The sequence below is a fragment of the Schistocerca americana genome, chromosome 9 (genome assembly GCF_021461395.2).
Source record: "Schistocerca americana isolate TAMUIC-IGC-003095 chromosome 9, iqSchAmer2.1, whole genome shotgun sequence".
In the NCBI taxonomy this organism is placed as follows: domain Eukaryota; kingdom Metazoa; phylum Arthropoda; class Insecta; order Orthoptera; family Acrididae; genus Schistocerca; species Schistocerca americana.
In genome coordinates, this window is record NC_060127.1 from 144,448,277 (window position 1) to 144,473,277 (window position 25,001).

The following is a 25,001-nucleotide window of genomic DNA, read 5'->3' on the forward strand; positions in this document are numbered from 1 at the left end:
TATAATAAGAATTTGACGTGGCTGCATGCAAGTCTTCCAATCGGACGCGACTTCGGCGACTTAACGTACCCCAGAAATATTGCCGGCGATAGTGCACGTACAGTTTAAAGTGGAATCCGAACCACTTGTTGATCGTGGTAAATCCTCACTGCACTTACAGATCAAGGCGGACTGAAATATACGTGGACCGACCGGGATTCGATAGCGCGAAACTTTCACTTTCCAGACACGCGATTTAACACTAGACCGCGAGGTCTGGTGATGTTCCTCCCAGATAGGAAAGCCAATCGACTGACGTTGACTCCAAACGACCTGTTACAATTCTACAGGTGTCGTTAAAAGTTGAATTTACGCGTTTGGCATGTGCTGAATTATACCAAACAGGACTGCTGTACTCTGCAGAAGACTATCATAGCACAATTTCAGGAGTTCGGATGGTTTCACGATGACAGCTGTAAATGTTTTTGTTTGGTGAAGTTTGGGAGTTGTGTCGTTGCTTAACACGAGGAAAACAGAATACCACGTCATATTACGGCTATCCTCCGCCAAATACATAATACGTATCTTGTGTACTGAGGGGTGCTGCTTCTTGATGATGCCGTGGGTTCATCTTGATGTCGCCACACGGGACTCATGCAATGGTCTTGTTCACGAAGAGTTTTATTTCGGGCGCTAGATGTTCGGCGGCGAACTACACGCGTTAAATTGACTTACCACTGTCTCATGACTGACGTAAAACTGACCTCAGACAGACGTATGGCAGCGTACAAATCATCTCTATTTATGTGATTTTAAACAATTACTGTCATTTTACATATTAATTTTTTAGATTTACAAAATTAAAATTTTTACGTACATCTTCCCAAATTACATAGAAATTTACACGAAATAAAAGTGAATAATTTCATACAAAGACAAGAAAGAATCTGTTTCTATTAAGACTATAAAATACATGTTTTATCGTTGCAAGAATATATTTCGTTAATTTGCATATATCAGTTTACGTACTTAAAGAATGATCATCCTATCATTTACAGGTGAACAAAGCGATTAATTTTATTGAAGGAAAGGCCTAGATTTAATTAATTAAACTTTGTACAAATAAAATTTTACGTTTCCATATAGTCGTAATTACAGTTCTGGTAATTACCACCAATTAGAACATGAGCATATTTGGTTCTGACTGAAAAATCATCATGTCATATTTCTATTAAGGATACAAACAATTTTTTTAGCTTGAAAACATAAAAATAGCTGCCTTAAATGACTAGAAATATCGGAACTTTAATTTCTCCATAAATACCATAGCAACATTATTCCTACCATGTGCCTCAAGTTTGTATTATGTACAGATTGTGATGGTACATTAGCTTTTAATCCAAAATGTTTCCTTCATTCTGTATGCTGGTGAGGCTCAGCGTAAACAGCTTCAAAACAAAAGCTTAGTACAAATTATCAAAAAATAACTTCGATGTATTCGAATCTAGGTAACCAGAAAAGACAAAATCAAACCAGCAGTTTAAATTGGTGTAAACCGATACTACGCATATGTGATGAGACTGGAAGAGGATACAGGATCCCAAAAAGGGTTGTGGCACTACACAGTCCCACTGTGATCAGTCCAGTTTTATTAGGAGATTTTTTGTTTCTAGTGCGCTCTTTGGACTAGAAGTTCACCCAATATCTGTTGAGCGGCATTCCTATATGTTTTGCAGTATTACAGTGTATCGTCTCCGCTCCCAGCGATGAGCGAGTTCCCACCTATACAAGTGAAAAGCACAGTACACACCCGTGCCTTTCAAAACATTTGGTTTAAAACGATTTGTGTGCGAACTCTGTTGAGGCAGAACTTCTAACAACCCTACCACAACAAAGGTCAAAATTTTAATAACGATTGTGGTGTTGCTCACGCTGCTAAATACTGCATTTTCGGGCAACAACGAAGTTATATTATGTGGCAGGTGTCATTAGAGCACAGTTAATAGTCATTTCGTGTAATAATGAAAAAACTAGGCACTCATCTTTTCGTGTTTCCCACGCTGGTCTCGTCGTAAAATCATGGCTCAATCGTTGAAAATCTAGGTGGTTATGATTCCAAGCTGGGACGCAAAGAGGGCTAGGTTTTATCCTGCTATATGCAAAAGTTATGTAGATTCGTTTCACAAACCATCCTTGAAGATTACACTTTTGCTGGACAATGGTGATGCAAAAAAAAAAGGCAATCAGCACTCCGAATTTAAGTTACACTTCCTTTTAATTGCTTTTATTGCAATATCACACGACACACTAAACATCACTTCACAATACAAAACATACTTGGAAACATCTTCTTCACAGTCACTGTTAAAGTTCACATTTTATAAGCGGACTACGTTATGCGTCTTTCCAACATGTCCAACACTTGACTTTCTCAAGGTCCGACTCTCAAACAACTTAACAACTAACTAACAATCGCTTACGCGCCCAAAAATCAGAGTTACAAGTACGTCAAAGATCATAGTGACAAAAGAAAGAATACACATAAGAATAATATCATTGCAATATAAACATATCGATGCATCAAAAGTGAAAGCAAATCTGAATGTTGTCTCAGAAATATGTTAAGTACTTTACAGTAATGCAGTAGAATATTACTGGTATCGAAAGGTTCAGATGAGGTGCCGTAGTGGTTGCGTAATTCAAGTACCATTACAAACTGATGCAGCACATTGAAAGATTATTAAAAAGACACCCTTAAGAGGAATTACACATGTTAATGAAAATCTGTTTCTGACAAGAGAATGGTCCAATCTCTTATGTAGAAATCTGCCCTGAAATTTTTCACACAGTGAGAATACATAGGAATAAATGCATTCAAAACATTTTAGCTGCTAAGGTGTACTGCAAGTATTTTTGCTGTACAAAGAACCGCTTATAATAGTGGTTTTTACAGTCCTTCCTGCATAACGCCGAATCGGCAAATAAGCAGACATAGCGGTGACAAGAGGACCTAGCACAGCGCGAAGTCCAAAGTGGACACATCCGAATTTTAAACATTTGAACCACGCCAAAAATGTCACAAACCATTAATTTTTTTTAATAACTTCCGATTCATATCGACAACTAAACTGTTGCAGATATAATTGTTACACAAATGACTAGCGGGGGAAGAAGGTCAAGGCAGTGTATAATGTTACATTACAGACGACTTTTTTTACCAATGGGGACTTTAATTTCTTGACACGAAATGTTTTAAACAATTTCTGTAGCGCAGTTCTTATGATGTTTTTGTGTAATGTATATTTGGCTAACAATGAAACAGTTCGTTGTTTATTCCCTGTAGTCGTCACAAAAATGTGAAGTGTCTATTGGATGAGAAAAACAAACATTTTCCTTACGTCAGGCACACCTTATAAATGAAAAATTAATGCATTCAGCTGTTTCACAGAAATTATTAGTTTTATTTACACCGAACTGGAATAGAGTACAAAATGATCAGCGCTGTTATTCTGCGTATTTTGCTGCATACCGGGCATACTTGATCAAAACGCGCTGATGTAAATTCACAGTACAGAAATGAATGAAACTGAACAGATATATTAATAAACGTGAAGTAAACGTGTCATAAACTTGAAATGACAGAGAGCTAAATCAAATTATTTTGCCCGAAAATTTTCTGAAAAATGTTTTAGATTGTTAAAAGTATTTTTATCTAGAGGCCGAGTCACGCTGTTATTTCCAGGTGGAATCCAAATAGAATGTCCAGGCCAAAAGTGCAACAAAACCAATTAGGTAACAGCCACGTCTGCAGGTATATAAGAAACAAAGTTTTCTCATTCAGCAGTGAACAAAAACAGCGTGAAGAAGGCACTTGCAATAGTGACTGAAACGTCGGTAGTTTTGCATATTGACAATGGCGTCACAAACTCAGAAAAATTTTATTGACTGCGACAATGGCTGCGGAAGCCTACGTTTAGATGAAACCAATTAATGATTTTCGGCAAATAGTAAGAAGACGTTTCGGACGTAATAATGAAAATTATTGGCCGGCCGAAGTGGCCGCGCGGTTAAAGGCGCTGCAGTCCGGAACCGCAAGACCGCTACGGTCGCAGGTTCGAATCCTGCCTCGAGCATGGATGTTTGTGATGTCCTTAGGTTAGTCAGGTTTAACTAGTTCTAAGTTCTAGGGGACTAATGACCTCAGCAGTTGAGTCCCATAGTGTTCAGAGCCATTTTTTTTTTTTTTTTTTTTTTTTTGAAAATTATTCTGATCGATTTTTCAGGATTTCGCAACGTCAGTTACAAGATTCTTGGGAGTGAACAGTCCTTTCTCTCCAGTTTTTATATTTATTTGCATTGTTGTTCCTGAAGATAGATATAAAGCTGCAGAAACAGTAATTCGCTGAAACTTATGATTCGCATTGTTATATACAAATGTGTCACTGTATCCATCAACTGTACAAGGACTTCGCCTTTTTTCCGCTCAAAATGATAAAGTGTGATTTGCACGAAATCTGAGTTCCTGGCTTTACTCGTAGCAGTTTATAGGATAATAAGACGATTGTCGTCACATCAGCAATGAATTTCCACGTGGTTTTACTTACTAATGACCTCTCCTCTGCACGTTTGCTTGAGATAAACTTCGCAATTCTTGTGACTTCCTTTTCGGTATAAATTTCTGAACAGGTTTAACCAGGTCGAGGACGCCTGAGAATCAGTAAGATTAATCTCAGGTGCAGCTCAGAGGGCCCAGTCTCGTAAATCTCCTTCAATATCGCTGTGCAATTCAAACTTTTCCAAATAGTTTTTCTTTCACATCTTTGAGAGTTCCATGTCGGTCCAAACATTGTACTTCATGTAAGTCTTTCTTTCATGTATGCAGTTCTTTTTCAGATTTTATGAAACGAAATCGACTTTTTCTCCCTCAATTGCTTAGTTAAAAACTTTATATCCATTTCTTTCTCAAGGGAAGTTCCTACTCTACATGTCTTCTTTGGGCTTGGAAGGTACTTTATTTTTGTTCTGGACTTTAAATAACACAAAAATCATCGTTTTTTTTAGTTAGCACAACAATCATCTTTGTTAACATTTGGCGATAGCACAAATTCAACTGCTAATTATGATGCACATTAATTAAGATAACAAATTCGAGCGAATGGTAACTGTGAATAATTGTGTCAGAGAAACTATTAACGCTAACTGAAATTCGCTACACAAATTTCGATCGCGCTATGCAGTGTTATCTGTTTACCGACGTGCCGTGTTGCGCATGTACCATCTTCTACTGCTACGCCAGGGTGTACATTTCTCCAGCCACTTGGCGAGCTACGAATTTCGCAAATTTCAACATTTTTTAAAATATTTGTAGTGTGCTTTAGCACCTAAAATTTTGAAATTGTGATTGCTTCAGTGTTTTCTTCCCATAAAAAAGAATCCAGGGTAGATTTAGACATGCTGGATTGGACAGTTCCCTTGGCAATGTTTGACGGTCACTTCGAAGTCGATCTGATCAACGTTTCTCTATCTTGAAAACGATGTAATCGTTTTGTGAGGCTACCTTGAGTTCGCCCAAACGGGCGATATTGTCTGATCTAAGTGGAAATCAGACAAAATGTTAACTCAGATGAGGTTTTCAAAGAATAAAACGAAACTCTAATGGGAAGTAATGTAATGATCTATTACTGTAAGCAATACTGAAGTACGAAAAGGATGTCATACAGTGTCAGCCAGCCGAAGATGGTTATGGTCTATTTTCCTCAACTAACTGTCTTTCTTTTCAGGATGTAGGCAGAACGGACAACCAATGTTATATAAACGAAACTTCCGAGTCCAGAGAGCGATAAATTGGGAAACTGGAATAATCAAAACAAAAATACTGCAGTTTGAGGCAGAAAAAGCTCCACTTGTGAAGTTGGTTTTGTTTTCTTTCGGAGATTTGCATGATCGTTACAGAGTATTTATGGATGGACACACGCGGCGCTTCGGTGTAATCAAAATTCGCGCTGGCGTATGATGGTTCGGCGCCTTGTAAACAAACGAGTCCAGCTCTCGTAAAAGCAGAGGTAGATGCCTCTAAATTGCGTACAGAATTAAAGCTTAACAGATGGAAATTTTGAAATATGCACGCACCAAAAGGCTTAACCAGTTCCAGAACAGTAAATCGTCTGGAATATCAAAATACTTTGTTTTCGCAAGAGTGCCGCAGTCAACAGGTTATCACCAGGAAAGTGCTGGAGAGTCATTGAGTCAATCACTTACTTTAAAATTAGACTGTATACGTTCAGCAAATTTTTCTAACAGACGTTCTGAAAGAAGTATATTTCATTTGAACCCCTCATTTTTCGTTTCTTTTCAACTATTTGATGAAAACCATCTACTGTATTTATATCACTTTTATTATGACAATGGACGTTTTAAAATCACAACTTCTTTATCAGGCCGTTCTGTTGTTTCGTAAGAACGTTTATTCCGATGTCATAACGCCATAACACGGCTCTGCAATTTTTTTCTGATTTCTTTTGTCACTCACTCATTGTTTATTACCTCAACCTACACATTTTTGATGTAGCAGTGCAACACGCAGCCCAGTTATGTGGGAATTAATTGAAATCTTTACGTTTCTAGTTCAGTTGTCGTAGCTGTGACAATACAGGGTTATTCACAACTATCTCAGGGGCTTCAGAAGACAGCTGCGAGAAATCTATATCCAGTGAAATATAATATATATAAATATATACCGTATATATACCGTTTCATTAAATATATATATATATAAAAATATAAACCGTTTCATTATTACTGATTTAGTGTTTCTTTGAGTAAGTTTTTTAATTGTTAGTCGACATTTGATTAGAATTTTATTAGGATGAGATGATTATGGTTTGGTTTCTCATTATTTAGTTATTTATTACCAGAATGTAAAGACATGCATACATTATTCTGAATAACTTGTCCGCAAATTGCTTCGAACAGATAATTAGAGAACCATCCCGTTAAGGGAACGTGTTAGACCACCTAGCAACAAACAGACCTGAATTTATCGAATCATTTAATGTAGAGGAGGGTATCAGTGAGCATAAGGCTGTGATAGCAACTATGACTACCGGTTTTACACGGACTGTTAAGATCGTTAGGAATTTAGTTCTGCTTAGCTCGCGGAGTGCCTAAGCCGTCAGCATTAGATATTCAGGGATGAGGACGAAGATGTCGAGCACAAATGCAGAAAATTGTTAAACATCGTTGAGTAAGAATTACACGCTATGTTCTTGGCAAGGTCTTAAGGAATAGAAAACATTCGCCGTAGTTTAATAGCCGCTTTACAAAACTGCTGGGTAAACACAGCGCTTCATCACTTATTCAAGAGAAGTGAAAACGCAGCTAACAAACAAAAGCTGATCGAAACGAAAATGAGCGTTAAGGAGAGCAAAGAGAAAAGTGATCAACTGCTTTGAAAGTAAAATTTTGTCAACCGATTTGACTAAAAACTCTAAGAGGTTATGGGCTTACGTAAAATCAGTTCAAATGGTTCAAATGGCTCTAAGCACTATGGGACCTAACATCTGAGGTCATCACTCCCCTAGACTTAGAACTACTTAAACCTAAGGCCACCACACACATCCATGCCCGAGGCAGGATTCGAACCTGCGGCCGTAGCAGTAGCGCGGTTCCGGGCTGAAGCACCTAGAACCGCTCGGCAGTTACGTTCGGCGCAAAATCAGTAAGCGGCTCGAAATCCTGTGTTCATTCACTCAGTGACCATACTGGCACCGAAACTGAAGAGAACAGAGAGAAGGACGAAATACTGGATTCGGTTTTCCGAACACCGTCTCTGCTTTTAAACATTGTACGAACGTCGAAATGGCAGATATTGCGCCGATCGCGGAATAAAAAAGCAACTAACATCGCTTAGCACTGGAAAGGCATCAGGACTAGACGAGATACCCATAAGATTCTACAAAGATTATGCAAAAGAACTTGCTCGTCTCCTAGAACAAGTTTATGGTAAATCGCTGGAGCCACGAAGGGTACCTGGCGAATGGAAAAAAGTGTAGGAGCTTCCCCTTTTCAAGAAACGTCCTTACACAAGGCCTATGTAACTGACGTCAGTCTGTTGTAGAATTATGGAACATATTTTATGCTCATGGATTATGACGTTTTTGTAGAACCAAGATCTTATCTATAAATATCAACATGGATCCCGCAAGCAGAGATCATGCGAAACTCATCTCGCCCTGCTCCTCCATGAGGTCCACAGCGTCTTAGACAGCGGCGCTCAGGTTGATGCCGTGTTCCTTGGCTTCAGGAAGGCATTTCACACAGGCCGACACTGCCGTTTAGTGAAAAAGAAATACGAGCTTGCCGAGCATCCGAGCAGATTTGCGGCTGGATCCAAGACCTCCTCGCAGATAGAACTCAGCACTTCGCTCGTAACGGAACAAATTCGACAGATGCAAAAGGTAATTTCCTGAGTAGCCAAGGATGTATGATACGACTGTCAGTCTTTACTGACTAGTAGTGTGGTTTCACCGCCAGACACCACACCTGCTAGGTGGTAGCCTTTAAATCGGCCGCGGTCCATTAGTATACGTCGGACCCACGTGTCGCCACTGTCAGTGATTGCAGACCGAGCGCCACCACACGGCAGGTCTAGAGAGACTTACTAGCACTCGCCCCAGTTGTACAGCCGACTTTGCTAGCGATGCTACACTGACAAATACGCTCTCATTTGCCGAGACGATAGTTAGCATAGCCTTCAGCTACGTCATTTGCTACGACCTAGCAAGGCGCCATTATCAAGAGGTATTTAACTTGTGATGCCTGTACCGTCAGACCAATGTTCACCAATTATGGATTAAAGTTAAGTATTACATCAACTACGTACTTTATTTGCTACTATTAATTCCCTTAACTGTTCCAGACCTCACGCCAGTCTGCGTGAGCTTAAAAGCGTGCATTTCGGCCTCCTCTAGCAACACGGTGTTGGCTCTTCTGCCAACACCTCAAGTAGAAAGTGGAGGGAGTTCTTTAAGACTGTTCGCAGATGCTGAGGATGTCTATGACAAAAGCAGCAACGCCAGAAGACAGTATCGATTTGAAGAATGACACGCAGAGAATTAGCGAATGGTGCAGGCTCTGGCAGTTGACCCAGAACGTAAATAAATGCAACGTACTGCGCACACATAGTGAAAGAAATCCACTACCGCACAACTAACTGTTGATGATAAACTTCCAACGAATTTCACCACAGCCGTTTTTTAGACATGATGTATTTCCGATTACGGATGTCTATACAACAATGGAGACAATAAATAATAAGTTTGTTACCCGTAGCTGGGAGAAGCGGCAACAGAACGATTATTCAGGTTGGTGTGTAGAATGTATGAGTCTGGCGGTATGCCATCTGACATTCGGTAAAACATCATCCCCTCAATTCTGAAGACTACAAGAGCTGAAAAGTGCGAGAATTATTGCACAATCAGCTCGTGTATCCAAGTTGCCTACAAGAATAATATACATAAGAATGGAAAAGAAAATTTAGGATGTGTTAGATGACGATCAGTTTGGCTTTAGGAAAGGTACAGGTACCAGAGAGACAATTCTGACGTTGCGCTTGATAATGGACTCAAGACTAAAGAAAAATCAAGACACGTTCACAGGATTTGTCGACATGGAAAAAGAATTCGACAATATGAAATGGTACGAGATTTTCGAAACTCTGAGGAAAATAGGCGTAAGCTGTAGAGAAAAACGGATAATATACAATATGTACAACAACCAAAAGCGAAAAATAAGAGTGGGACATGAACAACGAAGTCCTCGGATTAAAAAGGGTGTAAGACAGGGGTGCAGTCTTTCGCCTCTACAGTTGAATCTTTTATATTCGAAGAAGGAGTCACAGAAATAAATGAAAGATTCAAGAGTGTTTGAGTTTATGTTACTAACATAAATTTCAGGACATGTTAATAACATAAACTCAATCACTTGAAAATGGCATAAAATGCCGAAACCTGAGTCGTAATTAAATAAACAACAATACAGTCACTTGGCGGTGTGTTCGTTTAAAAATTATTGTGTGACTGTTTCTCAGCAACATCAAAAACTGTTCAAGAGTGAAATTAAAGTTCAGGGTGAAAGAATACGAATTATGCGATTTGCTTATGACATTGCTGTCGTGAGCCAAAATGAAAAAGAATTACATGATCTTCTGAAAGGAATGAACAGTCTAATGAGTGCAGAATATGGTTTGAGAGTAAGTCGAAGAACGACGAAAGTAATGGGAAGTAGCAGAAATGAGAACAGAGAGATACTTAACATCAGCATTTGTGATTGCGAACTAGATGAAGTTAAGTAATTCTGCTACCTAGGCAACAAATTAGCTCATGACAGTGTTAGGAAGGAAGACATAAAGAGCTGACTGGCAGTGGCATAAAGGGCATTCCTGGCCAAGAGAAGCCTACTAGTACCAAACATATGCCTTTATTTTAAGAAGAAAAGTCTTCGAACGTTTAATGCAATTTTGTCATATGATGACATGATGGAGACCGTGGCTATTGTTTGAAGACAAATGTTGATGGTGTTGGGACAGCAACCAGCCACAAGTTTACTTTCAGTTCCTTTATTCAAAGGGTACCGTTACCGGTTTCGAATCGTTGTGATTCATACTCAGACGGATTACACGCTTTCTTTATGATATGTGGTGCGTTTTTTACAGATTAATTGTCCTAAAATATAAATAATACATAATTATAAACATGCCACACACAGATGGTTGCGTTACAGATTTTCGTTGCAACGTGACTTACGCGAAATGCCGGTTTGTAGTGTTTGTTTTCATAACACTCGTCCAACAGATGTGAATACATTCCCACTGCATTCTTATTGTTGCACACGTAAATTTTTCTCACTGAACACTTAAGATTTGTCACTGAGGAGATTTCTATCACGCACCACATTTTTTGATACATACAAAGAGCTTACAAACATATGAGTATCAAAGATGCTATGATATATCGTAATATTTGACGATGATGTCCTATGTTTGGAAAGGATCATATATTCATTTACGCAACTGTAATGCCTTTTACACTAGTACAGAGACATTGATTTTTTGAGTTGATATTGTTACATTAATAATATGGTTTTTTAATATATATATATATATATATATATATATATATATATATATATATATATATATATATATATAGTACTGTATAGGTAAAATAGTACATTATTTAATTACATTTAGCATCATGATAATTATAGTAACGTATAAATTTGCTACTTGATCTGCAGATAGGTGTACTAATATTATTTGCTTCGGAGGTTGGAAAATAATTTTTGGAAAGCGTGTAATCCGTCTGAGTATGAATCACAACGATTCGAAACCGGTAACGGTACCCTTTGAATAAAGGAACTGAAAGTAAATCTGTGGCTAGTTGCTGTCCCAACACCATCAACATTTGTCTTTGAACGGTCTTTTGGAGTATAGGATTGTATGGTAGTGAAACATGGACTGTCTGGACATTGGACCAGAAGGGAATTGAAGAATTTGAGATGTAGTGTACGGTGTCACGGCCAGACACCACACTTGCTAGGTGATAGCCTTTAAATCGGCCGCGGTCCGTTAGTATACGTCGGACCAGCGTGTCGCCACTATCAGTGATTGCAGACCGAGCGCCGCCACACGGCAGGTCTAGACAGACTTCCTAGCACTCGCCCCAGTTGTACAACCGACTTTGCTAGCGATGGTTCACTGACAAATTACGCTCTCATTTGCCGAGACGATAGTTTAACACAGCCTTCAGCTACGTCATTTGCTACGACCTAGCAAGGCGCCATTATCAGTTACTATTGATCTTGAGAACCTTGTACCGTCAGACCGACGTTCACCATTAATGGATTAAAGTTAAGTATTCCACCAGCTAATTTCCTTGTCCTGTTCCAGACCTCACGCCAGCCTGCGTGAGCTAAAACGCGAGCCTTTCGGCCTCCTTTTAGCAACACGGTGTTGGCTCTCATGCCAACCAAAACATAGTGGTACAGACGAATGTTGAAAATTAGGTGGACTGATAAGGTAAGGAATGAGGAGGTTCTGCAGAGAGTCGGAGAGGAAAGAGGTGTGTGGAAAACATGGAGAAGGGACAGGATGATAAGACATCTGTTATGATAGGAGGGAATGACGTCTATGGTACTAGAGGGAGCTGTAGAAGGCAAAATCTGTAGAGAAACAAACAGATTGGAATACATCCAGCAAATAACTGAGGACATAAGTTGCAAGTGCTACTCTGAGATGAAAAGGTTGGCGCAAGAGAGAAATTAGTGGCGGGGTCACATCAGGCCAGTCGGAAGACTCATGATTAAATAAAACTGTAGCTGGCTGTTCGGCTTTGCAGCCTTCATTGCTCGTGTCAGAGTTGAATTTTATGTAATGAGCAGCAGCGCTGGCATTCCGAAGCGCCGTGGCAGTAGGGCTATTCCTACTCTGCTACCGCCACATGCACAAGCCTGGCCGGGTACTATATCTGTCCCAGTTCTTCCGGGTACTTCATGGCATTGAAAGTATTCTTTCTGTTTCTTTACAGCAGATTAACACAACACGAATACCCATACTTGTGAGGGCGTCTGTTCGCTCAGCAATATATTTAATACAAGGGTTGCCAGCACGTAATGCAACTCATTTTTTTTTTCTCAGCCGTAAATAATGCTACGAATGCGAAACGTTAGGTATGTATTGATTGAAATGTCCTGAATGAATGCGCAAAGTTTCCGTAACTTCCGACAGATAGCGTAACTGCAGGACAGTTTCAAAATGGCGCCTTTAGGTGATGTATGTTACAAGCAACGTGCCGTCATTGAATTTCCCACTGCAGAGAAAGTGAGAAATATTCACAAACGCTTGTGCCAAGTCTATGGAGCATCTGCTGTCGACGGGCAGTGGGCACGGAAGGTGAGATTATGAGAAGACGGTTCGGTGGAGCTCCACGATTTTTGCGCCCGGGGTGACCAACCAAGCCGTCAACACCTGACGTGTTGCAGCGAGCTGATGTTGTCATTCGCGAGAACAGACGCATTACGATCCGCAGTTGGCGATGCATCTGTCAAAGGGAGTGTGAATACTATTACCCGAACTCTTGGATATTCTAAAGTGTGTGCAAGATGGGTCCAGCGGCATTTAACGGTGGATCACAAATCGCACAGAAAAACTAATCTGTCTTGATTTGTTGCAACATTGTGAAGTTGAGGGGAACGCCTTCTCGTTCCGGATTGTGATAGGTGATGAAATCTGGTTTCACAATTTTGAGCCCGAAACAAAACGACAGTCGATGGAATGGCGCCATTACCACTCCCCACAGAAGAAAATATTCAACGCAACTGCTTCCGCCGGTAAGGTCTTCTGGGACTGTGAAGGTGTGATTCTCATTGATATGATGCCAAGAGGCGGTACCATTAATTTAGAAGCATATGTCACAACATTAACAAAACTTGAGACACGCTTCCAGCGATTCTGGCGCCACAGCAATCCTGCAAGACGATAACGCTCGGCCCCACACAAGTCTGAGGACTTCTGAACACCGATAGTGGATACTGTCAAAAAATGTTTCAAATGGCTCTGAGCACTATGGGACTTAACATCTGTGGTCATCAGTCCCCTAGAACCTAGAACTACTTAAACCTAACTAACCTAAGGACATCACACACATCCATGCCCGAGGCAGGATTCGAACCTGCGACCGTAGTAGTCGCGCGGTTCCGGATACTGTCACAGCCGGCGGTTCTAGGCGCGTCAGTCTGGAACCGCGCGGCCGCTACCGTCGCAGGTTCGAATTCTGCCTCGGGCATGGATGCGTGTGATGTCCTTAGGTTAGTTAGGTTTAAGTAGTTCTAAGTCCTAGGGGACTGATGACCTCAGATGGTAAGTCCCATAGTGCTCAGAGCCATTTGAACCATTTTTTTATAGTGTTACCTCACCCACCCTACACACCTGGGAAACCCCCTCGGACTTCCACTTGTTAGGGTCATTAAACGATGCCATTCGTGGAAGACATTTTGAGGACGAGGAGGAGGTGATGCACACAGTGAAGCACTGGCTCCGCCTTCAGGACAAGGGTTGGTACCGACAGGGCATACAAGCCCTTGTTTCGCGCCGGAGGAAAGGCGTAGAAACTGGATGGAGATTACGTGGAAAAATAAAATGTATAGATAAAACACCATTCTTACGTGTGTGCAATTCTCATTACGTTCCATAAAGAAGTGTTGAAGAAAAAAAATGCGGTACATTAATTTCTGGTCAACCCTCGTCCATTCACCTGTCTTTATACTTAAAAGAGGACGAAAATTAACGTCCTAACGGTCATCAAATGCAGACTCTTACAAAAAAATAACATTTTGATCACCTGTGGGTCGGATTTCATATCAAGAGAAATATTTTCAGGGCATGATGAGCCAAAACATTATGAGCACTGCCCACCATGGGGCTGCATGCTGCCTGCTGGCAGTGAGGGCAAGTGAGGCGGTAAAGATGTATATGAGCGGAGCAGAGACGAATGGCGGATCATTCTAGCGAAGATAAGTGTCGCAAATTCACCGACTTCAGCGACTTTGACAAAAGCCAGCTTGTTGGGGCCCATTGCCAGGGAGCGAGCGTCTCGGAAACAGTGAAGCTGGTCGGTTGTTCGCGTGCTACTGTCGTCGGCGTCTGTGGAAAGTTGCTGAAGAATGCTGAAGCCACGAGTAGGCGACAAGAAGTTGGATGTCCATAGCGCATCACAGAATGAAGGGACCGGAGGCTTGCCCGCTCTCTAGAGCAGGATAGGCGGCGATTTGTGGCAGATCTGGCGACAGGGTACAGTGCTGGTGCAGGCACAGGTGTTTTGGAGCTCACCGTTCAGCACACAGCGTTAAATATACTGTTCGGCAGCAGAGGACCCCTTCGTGTTCCCAACAACATCGTCAAATATGATTACAATGGTCATACAAGCACGGGAACTTGGAGACTGGACTGCTCAGATGAATCCCATTTATTGTTAAACCAGATCGATGGTCGGGTCCAGATACGAAGCCATGCAGGTCGAACGATCGATCAAAACACGCACTGTGCCACGGTCGGCGGCCAATGGGTGCAGTATGATGTTATGGGAGACATTCATCTGGGCATCCATGGGACCTGTGGTAGTAATCTAAGGCACCATGAGAGCTGTAGACTATGTGGACATTATTATGGACCACCAGTAACTCCTAATGCTTGATTTCTTCTCCAAAAGCGATGACATCTTCCAGCAGGATAGACGTCCGTGCCAGAATCGCCCTGCAGTGATTTTTGGAGCATGACAATGAATTCAGGTTTATGTCTTCGCGATCAAATTCTGCTTATATGAGTCCAATGAAACTCAACTGGGACGCTATCCGGCGCCATCTCCACACCCACAAACCAACCGCCTGTAAATTACGGGAAGTGTGTGACCTGTGATAAGGCATCTGGTGCCATGCCACAAACATCTGGAGACCTATCAAGTACTTGTCGATTCCGTGACACTGCTGAACTGTGTTCTACAAGTGGACAACACTCTTTTAAGTAGGTGGCCATAACTTTCCGGTTCATCAGTGTATTATGACTACACTGACCACCTAGAACAATATGACCACTGACCTACTATCGATGAAAACCCGTCCAGGCGATTGCAGCGTCACCTGGAGAGGAATGACTGCTACTCAGACATACGCACGGTGTATATGGTATCAGTGAGCTTACTGTCCGTATCTAGAATTGGGAAGGCGCGCGGTCTACCTGAGTTTGGCCGAGGGCACACTGTGATGTCCCAGAGGCTCGGCACGACCATTGTGGAAACTGCACGACTTGTCGGGTGTTCGAGGAGTGATGTGCTGAGTGTCTTCAACACTATGGCGAAACCAAGGTGAAACCACGTCGAAACGTCGTGGGGTAGAACGATCACCCACCACTCCAGATGTCGGATATCGTAGGCTGGGCAGATTGGTAAAACAGAACAGGCGGCGGACTGTGGTGCAACTAACATCAGATTTAGCCCGCCCAGTCAGCTGTGCGACCAAACGCTCTGCTTTCGGGGCGGGAAAGCGTGCCTGTCCCGGCACGAATCCGCCAGGCGGATTAGTGTCGAGGTCCGGAGTGCCGGCCAATCTGTGGGTGGTTTTTACGGCGGTTTTCCATCTTCCTCGGAGAACGTGGGCGGGTCCTTTTATTCCACCTCAGTTACACTATGTCGGTGATTTCTGCGCAAACACTTTCTCCACGTACGCGTACACAGTAATTACTGTACCATGCAAACATTGAGGTTACACTCCTCTGGTGTGAGACGTTCACCGCGGGGGTCCACTGGGAGCCGAACCGCATAATAATCTTGGGTTCAGTGTGGGGCGGCGGTGGGGTGAGTGGACTGCCGTAGCGTATTGTGGGGTTGTGAAACACTGCGGGCTACGGCGGGGACGAAGCCCTCCCGTCGTTTCTAGGTCCCCAGTTCCATACAATACAATACAACATCAGATTTTAGTGCTAGGCTAAGCACAAGTGTATCTGAACACACAGTGCACCAAACACTCCAAACAATGTACCTCCGCAGCCGACGACACATGCATGTGGAGTTCGAATATAATGAATTTCCTTGAGACAGAGAAGTTGCTGTCCATGCATCAGCACGGCTTTAGAAAGCATCGCTCCTGCGAAACGCAACTCGCCCTTTTTTCACATGATATCTTGCGAACCATGGATGAAGGGTATCAGACGGATGACTTCCGGAAAGCGTTTGACTCGGTGCCCCACTGCAGACTCCTAACTAAGGTACGAGCGTATGGGATTGTTTCCCAAGTATGTGAGTGGCTCGAAGACTTCTTAAGTAATAGAACCCAGTACGTTGTCCTCGATGGTGAGTGTTCATCGTAGGTGAGGGTATCATCTGGAGTGACCCAGGGAAGTGTGGTAGGTCCGCTGTTGTTTTCTATCTACATAAATCATCTTTTGGATAGGGTGGATAGCAATGACCGGCTGTTTGCTGATGATGCTGTGGTAACCGGAAGGTGTCGTCGTTGAGTGACTGTTGGAGGATACAAGATGGCTTGGACAGGATTTGTGATTGGTGTAAAGAATGGCAGCTAACTCTATAGATAAACGTAAATTAATACAAATGAATACGAAAAAGAATCCCGTAATGTTTGAATACTCCATTAGTAGTGTAGCGCTTGACACAGTCACGTCGATTAAATATTTGGGCGTAACATTGCACAGCGATATGAAGTGGGACAGGCATGTAATGGCAGTTGTGGGGTAGGCGGATAGTCGTCTTCGGTTCATTGGTAGAATTTTGGGAAGATGTGGTACATCTGTAAAGGAGACCGCTTATAAAACACTAATACGACCTATCCTTGAGTACTGCTCGAGCGTTTGGGATCCCTATCAGGTCGGATTGAGGGAGGACATAGAAGCAATTCACTCGAGTGTTACGGAAATGCTTCAGGAACTCGGATGGGAGTCTCTAGAGGAAAGGAGGCGTTCTTTTCGTGAATCACTACTGAGGAAATGTAGAGAACCAGCATTTGAGGCTGACTGCAGTACAATTTTACTGCCGCCAACTTACATTTCGCGGAAAGACCACAATGATAAGATAAGAGAGGTTAGGGCTCGTACATAGGCATATAGGCGGTCTTTTTCCCTCGTTCTGTTTGGGAGTGGAACAGGGAGAGAAGATGCTAGTTGTAGTACGAAGTACCATCCACCATGCACCATATGGTGGATAGCGGAGTATGTATGTAGATGTAGATGTAGAATATAAACATCACGACATCGGCATCTACGATTGAAATACGCATGTGACCATCGGCACTGGACTTTGGCCCAATGGCGGAGTGTTGCATGGTCTGATGACTCCCGACTCCTTCTTAATCATGCCGATGGGAGGGCGCGAATCCTCCGTCTTCCAGGAGAACAACTCCTTGACTACTGTACTGCAGTACTGAAAGAAGCTGGCGGCGGCTCAGTTATGCTCTGGGAATAATTCACGTGGTCATCCAAGGGTCCAGTGAAGCTCGTGCAAGACACCATGACGGTGAAGGAGCATCGTACACCGGTTGCAGACATGTACACCTCTTCACGAGGATCATGTTTCCCGACGGCCGTGGCATTTTTCAGCAAGATAATACGCAATGTCACAAGTCCAGGAGTGTGATGGAGTGGTTCGTGGAACACAGTGGCGAGTTCCAATTGATGTGCTGGCCCCCCAACTAGCCAGATGTGGACCCAATCGAACACATCTGGGATGTTATTGAACGTGTCGTCACAGTTGTGCTTGCATATGTGGTGCCAACTCTCTCCAGCGACCAACCAAGGCCTCACTGCTTCCATGCCACGATGCGTCGCCGCCATAATCCGTGCCAGAAGGCGGACTTGCCAGCTATTATGTGGGCGGTCGTAATGTTCTGGCTCATCAGTGAATATTCTTTGCTCATATGCAAATATTTGTTCGTATTTCCTGTAAACTTACCTGACGAGAATAAATTGTAAGATGGCAAGAACTATGCCCCTTACATGAAGTCATTAAAGATCACCTAACTCACGTTGAGCAAACAGTAGGGCTGAACAAAAATGACTGACAAGGCACAATGCATCTTGTAGAGGGTCTAGTATGGACGTATTGAAATAATTAATGTTGGGTGATGGTTTTAAAGTAATTCACACGACATGAAAACTTTGTGGAAACGCGACGATTTACAGGAGACTAGTTTATCCCAGGGAAGTACTCAGAACTGACTGTGGCTGCTGGGGGAGCAGCTAAGGGAAGTGACAATAGGCAGCTTAGGGTGGCTCAAGCTCTGAGAAAGCGGTAACGGGGCGCAGCCTCCAGCCGCCTTAAGATGAGTGACAGTGAGTGGGTGGTTGACCCCAACCCCATGCTGGTGTACGCCTGTTGATAAATGTCCGTCGTCCTGTTTTCGGTGAAACATGCGAGAAACTCGCGCAAAGCTATGGTGGAGCAGTCAACAGAGGTCAAAATATGCGTGTTTGTGACTATAGCAACTTCACACTGAATTCACGGTCTGCAGAGTCTGAAGTAAATCAGGTGAAGAGCGACAGAATGAAATACGCCGGACTCCGATGGGAACGTAGGACCAAGGAATTTGAAGTACTCTCCTGGGAGTCAGAATTCTGGAACAATTAGTGTTTGTGCAGACGCTAACCTTGATGGGTGGCCTGGGAGGAGCTAAATAGCAGAAGTTGAGAGGAAGGGAAATTTTGTGGGAATTTGTTCACTTCCCAGAACAGGCATTGATCAGTGCCGCAAAGCGACGCATAATTAACGCGACTTGCACTGCAATTGGCGTAAGTGCTATTGCTGGAGGGGAAACCGAGGCAAAGAGTGGACTGGGAGAAGTCTCCGTATAGGTCTTCTGTTCCTTTCTTGCCCAGAGTGCGGACGTGGCATTCTTTACTCAGCTTGCCTGGGAAAGAGTGAGCATCTCTGCAGTTTAGGACTTAGCAAATGGAACGATTGAACTTGGACATAGGAAGTTTTGGTTCAGCTATGTACTGAACAAGATAGCTAGGAGTGAATAGATGAGTGCAGCTTTGCAGCACCATGAGGTTGGCTGACGTCCACACAACGACGACACTCCGCCACGCTGTATTCGGTGATATTGCGCCCGCTCCGGCCACTAATTAATTTGTTGGATCACGTCGGCACAGTTTCCACAAGGGTTTCATGGACCATGTATTGTAGAATTCTTCTCGCACTTCGCATTATGCCTGGGTCAATCAATGGGAATTACTTTTGAGTTATCGTGCTTTACTCCATGCAAACGCAATTTATTACCACTGCCTGGTAGGAGAGTCATGTAATGTGATGATTAAAGGTCGTGAGTTAAAATAAATTTGTGCTAATCGACTGCATCTGTTTTCAATCAAGTAGTTGAAATCCGAAGTCATTTTCTTAATTAATTTTATGTTCAACATTTGCATCTGGTGTTCAATAGCTGAATATAACATCAATGTGCACCCCTTTTTAATTAAAAGTGATCAATTCTGAATCAATTAATGTCAACACTGCCACTGCAGTTCAATCAGGAGTCACAGGCCCTTAATACTTTCCTTTCGTTATCCGATATTGCGGCAGTTTTGCACTCTCTGTTGATCTGTTAGTCAATTAGCTGGAATGAACACACGCCAAAACCAGATAAGTGGCGGGTGGGGTGGTACAAATTCTGTGCACGTATTTTTCAAAACTAAATTCTGTTATAATGCTTGTAAGCAAAAATAGTATTTGTAGAACTGATTCATGCGTAGGGCAAGGAGGTTTGTAATAAACGGGAAACCTGAAGTGAAGTCCCTCCAGCATGATAGACGGTAGGTGGGACTGTAGAAAGTTTATCTGGCGGTAGAACGGCAAAGAGTCTTTGTGACACACAGCTAGTCGGTGGCTAGCATTCAAACTGTTCACATCTCAGATGCTGAGGGAAGCAGGAGGATTGAGTAATAACACCTCGGAGTTGGGAGTTTACTGGGTAGTAATTCATGACATTTGCTGGTTAGCTCTGAATCATAAAAATCCGGCACCGAAAAGAAAATATTCAGGGTACTTATACTTCAAGTGCCATTATGACGTTTGCCGTCTTCATGTCATCCACATAGTGTCACCACAGTCACCACCATCAGCTCATATAAAAGTATAGTATCGTAATTGTCTTGATGTACCAGTAATTTTCTTCACATTCAAATACTAAGCACTTTACTTTCAACTCATTATTAAGAACGTTAATTCACCCTTCATTAACTCTACCTAGACAAGATCGTTTTGCTAGTGATGCAGTATATCCGAGTGTCCTGTCTCACTGAGCTGCAAAGTATTTACTACTTTAATAGTGCTGCCGCGCGGAGTGGCCGCGTGGTTTGGGCCACCATGTCACGGACTGCGCGGCCCCTCCCTCGGTCATGGGTGTGTGTGTTGTTATTAGTATAAGTTAGTTTCACTAGTGTGTAAGTCTAGGGACCGATGACCTCAGCAGTTTGGTCCCATAGGAATTCACACACATTTGAACATCTTTAATAGTGCTCATTAACTTTTGTAGAGTACTAAATTTCTTACGTCTTCGGGTAGTTACGTTTCTGAAATACTCCACGTGATTCGCATAGGTGAATAGTTAAAGCATTGCAAAGGAGTGATAGCTAAGAAAAGAACTGATTGATTTACTTGATTCAAATTGTTACCGAACCAGTAGTTCAGTACCGAAAGTAAGTAAATAAAATAGTGATCATAAAAAGTGATTATTGGTTATTACAGTTTAAGAGCCAACGTGATGAATGTCTGCTTCATAGATTCGTAGAAGTGTTCTTTTCATTGTATTTGTGTTTGAAAGTTTATTCATATTGCGTGTTGCCAGAAGGACTTTTTATCCAGGTCAAATAATATAACAGTTTATTGAGCCCATACTAAATGTAGAACCAGTAACACTCCCACTCTTACAGGGAAAGTGCTCAAGAAGAGCAGCTTTTGTGTTTTAACCGGATACATCCTGTTCAAACCATGATAGATTCAGTGCCCCAGTGTTTCACTTACTCTCTCCCTAATGCAATCTTCTCATGTAAAAATTAACTGTGCTCCTCCTCTATTAGTTATGATTCTTGCTTTTAATGCAGACAGCATATACTGAGCAACCAGAACATCATCACCACCCACATAATAACCAGTATGTCCACCTCCGGCGCGGATAATAACCGCGGCGTGTCTTGGCATGGAAGCAATGAGGCCTGGTCAGTGGAGGGAGCTGGCACCACATTTGCGCGCACAAGTCACCTAATTCCCCGGAGGGGAGCAATGCTCTGTCATCACATTCAACCACATTCCAGATGTGTTCTATCGAGTTCAGATCCGGTGAGCCCGTCGGGCTAGCACATCAATTTTATGGGGTTCTAGGCGCTCCAGTCTGGAACCGAGCGACCGCTACGGTCGCAGGTTCGAATCCTGCCTCGGGTATGGATGTGTGTGATGTCCTTAGCTTAGTTAGGTTTAAGTAGTTCTAAGTTCTAGGGGACTGATGACCTCAGAAGTTAAGTCCCATAGTGCTCAGAGCCATTTGAACCTTCAAATTAGAATGTTTGTTCTCAAAATGAGTTCAACTGGGTTCACACACATTTTATTTTATCCGTTATTACTTTTATGTTGTAATTTCATGTACTGACACGTTCCGTGTCCTTGGAAATTTGCTCCTCAATTTGGTGCTACGGAACGAGACGTGTGAAATAAAACAAAAAAAGTAAAACGAGGCCGCTTATTAGGTTATCCTTCTGTTCCTCCACAGGATGACCACAGCACATACCAAGACTATACAAGAAATTTTTAATGCGCTGCTCAAAAGAATTAAGCGAATATGACTTTCATCATTTGTCATACGCCAGTGAGAGTGCTTTTCGTTGGATCCTAAGAGCTTCAATAGCGTGGATGCCTCCCGTCAACGTTTATCACTGCCTGTCACCTACGTGCCTCGTTCCGTATAAATCTAGGTAGGTCACACCGTGGTACGTGTGCGCATTCATCGATGAGAGCCTATGAGAGTTCTTGGAGAATGGAGCAGAATGACACGAACACGCCGATGGGGCTGAGGTCGGGACTCGCCGCCGGCCATTCGTGGGCGTGAGTAGTGTTTGGGTAGCTCAGATGGTAGAGCACTTGCCCGCGAAAGGCAAAGGTCCGGAGTTCGAGTCTCGGTCCGGCACACAGTTTTAATCTGCCAGGAAGTTTCATATCTGCGCACACTCCGCTGCAGAATGAAAATCTCATTCCGAATTTACGATAATTTTGCTAACGAAATTTCACCCTTGAAACGCCGGCTAAATCACGTGGGGCAAACAAGTAATTACGATTGTGGAAAGGGCCAAGGGAGTTGCGGTCGGATTCATTTCACAATTGTAATTTATTATCATTTAGTTCACAAATGCACTTTTGAAAGAATTAAATTTGCCTTGCGGCTGAAGGCCTCCATACAGAGGTTTTAGAATAAGTTCAATTTTGAAAGACATGACACACAGTTAAATTTCCGAATAAGATAAATCGTATACATATATGAGATCAGCATGCGCAGCGGCTCAAGGCCACCGGATTAAATCGTCAAAATTCCAAAAATGCTATGATGATTACTGAAGGCAAAAGGCCACAATGTTTTAAGATGCTGACAGGGCTGATTGCCCTCAAAGTACCCGAAGAGAGATAAACAAACGGAATAAGATCGCTGAAGGCTGCAAGGTTAAATACTGCAAATCAAGGAAAATATATTGCAACAATCGGTAAAACAATACAGTAAGTTTAAAATTTTCCTTTTGCTACACCAACAGCAGAAGGCCCACAATAACTTGTAAAATCTTTCAGAGGAAATTACAATAACCTTTCAAGAGCAGAAGGCGATAACGTTTGGACTTGAAGGAAACTCTGAAAACATGTTGCCACGGCTGAAGGCTCACAACTTAAAAATGTAAAATACAGTTAAATTAAAACAACATTAACACTGCCAAAGGGATATTTAAGAGAACGGCACTCAAGAATCTCCAGTGGATCGGTCTGCCCTCGTTCACTTGCCGACCGGTGTGACCGAGCGGTTCTAGGCACTTCAGTCCGGAACCGTGTGACCGCAACGGGCATGGATGTGTGTGATGTCCTTAGGTTAGTTAGGTTTATATAGTTCTAGGGGAATGATGACCTCAGATGTTAAGTCCGATAGCGCTCAGAGCCATTTGAACCATTTTTGAACCACACTCCTGACCTTGTGATATGGCGCATTATCTCGTACAAAAATGCCAATGCCGTCGGTAAACATGATCGTCCTGAACGGGTGCACGTTGTCTGCAACCAATGTGCGATACTCCGTGGCCGTCATGGTGCCTTGCACGAGCTTCACTGGAACCATGGATGCTCACTTGAATGTTCCCCAGAGCATAACGGAGCCGCCGTCAGCTTCTCTCCATCCCGCAGTACAGAAGTCAAGCAGCTGTCCCCTTCCATTAACTCTTTGAAGGGCAGGAAAAACTGTAACTAACCACCTACGTAGACGGTTTCGATGAGAGGTGGTCAGTGTGGCTAACCACATTAATATTCTCTCCCTTTACCGCTCAGGGGCAAGTAGCCTCTCTGCCAACCAGCTAATTGTTGCCTAAAATGCCGCTAGATGGCAGTGCAGGTCTTCTGCGTGAATTTCTGCCGCGTATTCAGAACAGTAGTTGATACTTCTTCATTGTTAGCACTGTTCTTGGAAGTAGCATGCAGTATTCTCTGTAGCTCTTCTTTATACGACTGTTTTTGGTGAGTAATTGCCTATATTTATGTGTTGAACACATATAAGTCTACGTGTAATGCAACTTTAAATTTAAGTAGAATTTTCCATGTTTTACTGACAAATTTCTGTGTGGTTGTTGCTGCTAACCACCGCCCTTCTGCTCCACCCAGTATATTTTCTTCGTCTCCATCGAATATGTCTACTCGAAAAGGAATAACTGAGGACGAATGTTACCGAATTTTATTTGAAGAAATTCCTTCTAGTGACAGCAGTGTTGACTGTGATGGCACTGATGGAAATGACCCCACATTCACGACTAGCTGTTCAAGTTCTAGTCTTGTGTGCAGTCGTGTGGTTCTAAATTTAACCAGTGGTCTTCGTGGAAAGAATCATAATATTTTCATGGACAATTATTTTACATCATATGATCTGTTCAAGGACCTAAAATCCAATGGTGTGTACGCTTGTGGAACAATAAATCCCAGAAGGAAAAACATACCAAAACTCAAGGAGGAAAAGGAACTGGAAAGAGGGAAATTCGATTACAAAATAAGCAATGATGGCATAGTAATCTATAGATGGAAAGATAACTGGGCAGTCAACTTGATTTCAACGTGTTATTCACCATCAGATGTGCCCACAGTAACTCGAAAAATGAAAGATGGAACAATAACCAATATCACTTGTCCAATTGTATTGAAAGACTACAATTCCAGTATGAACTATGTGGATAATTTTGA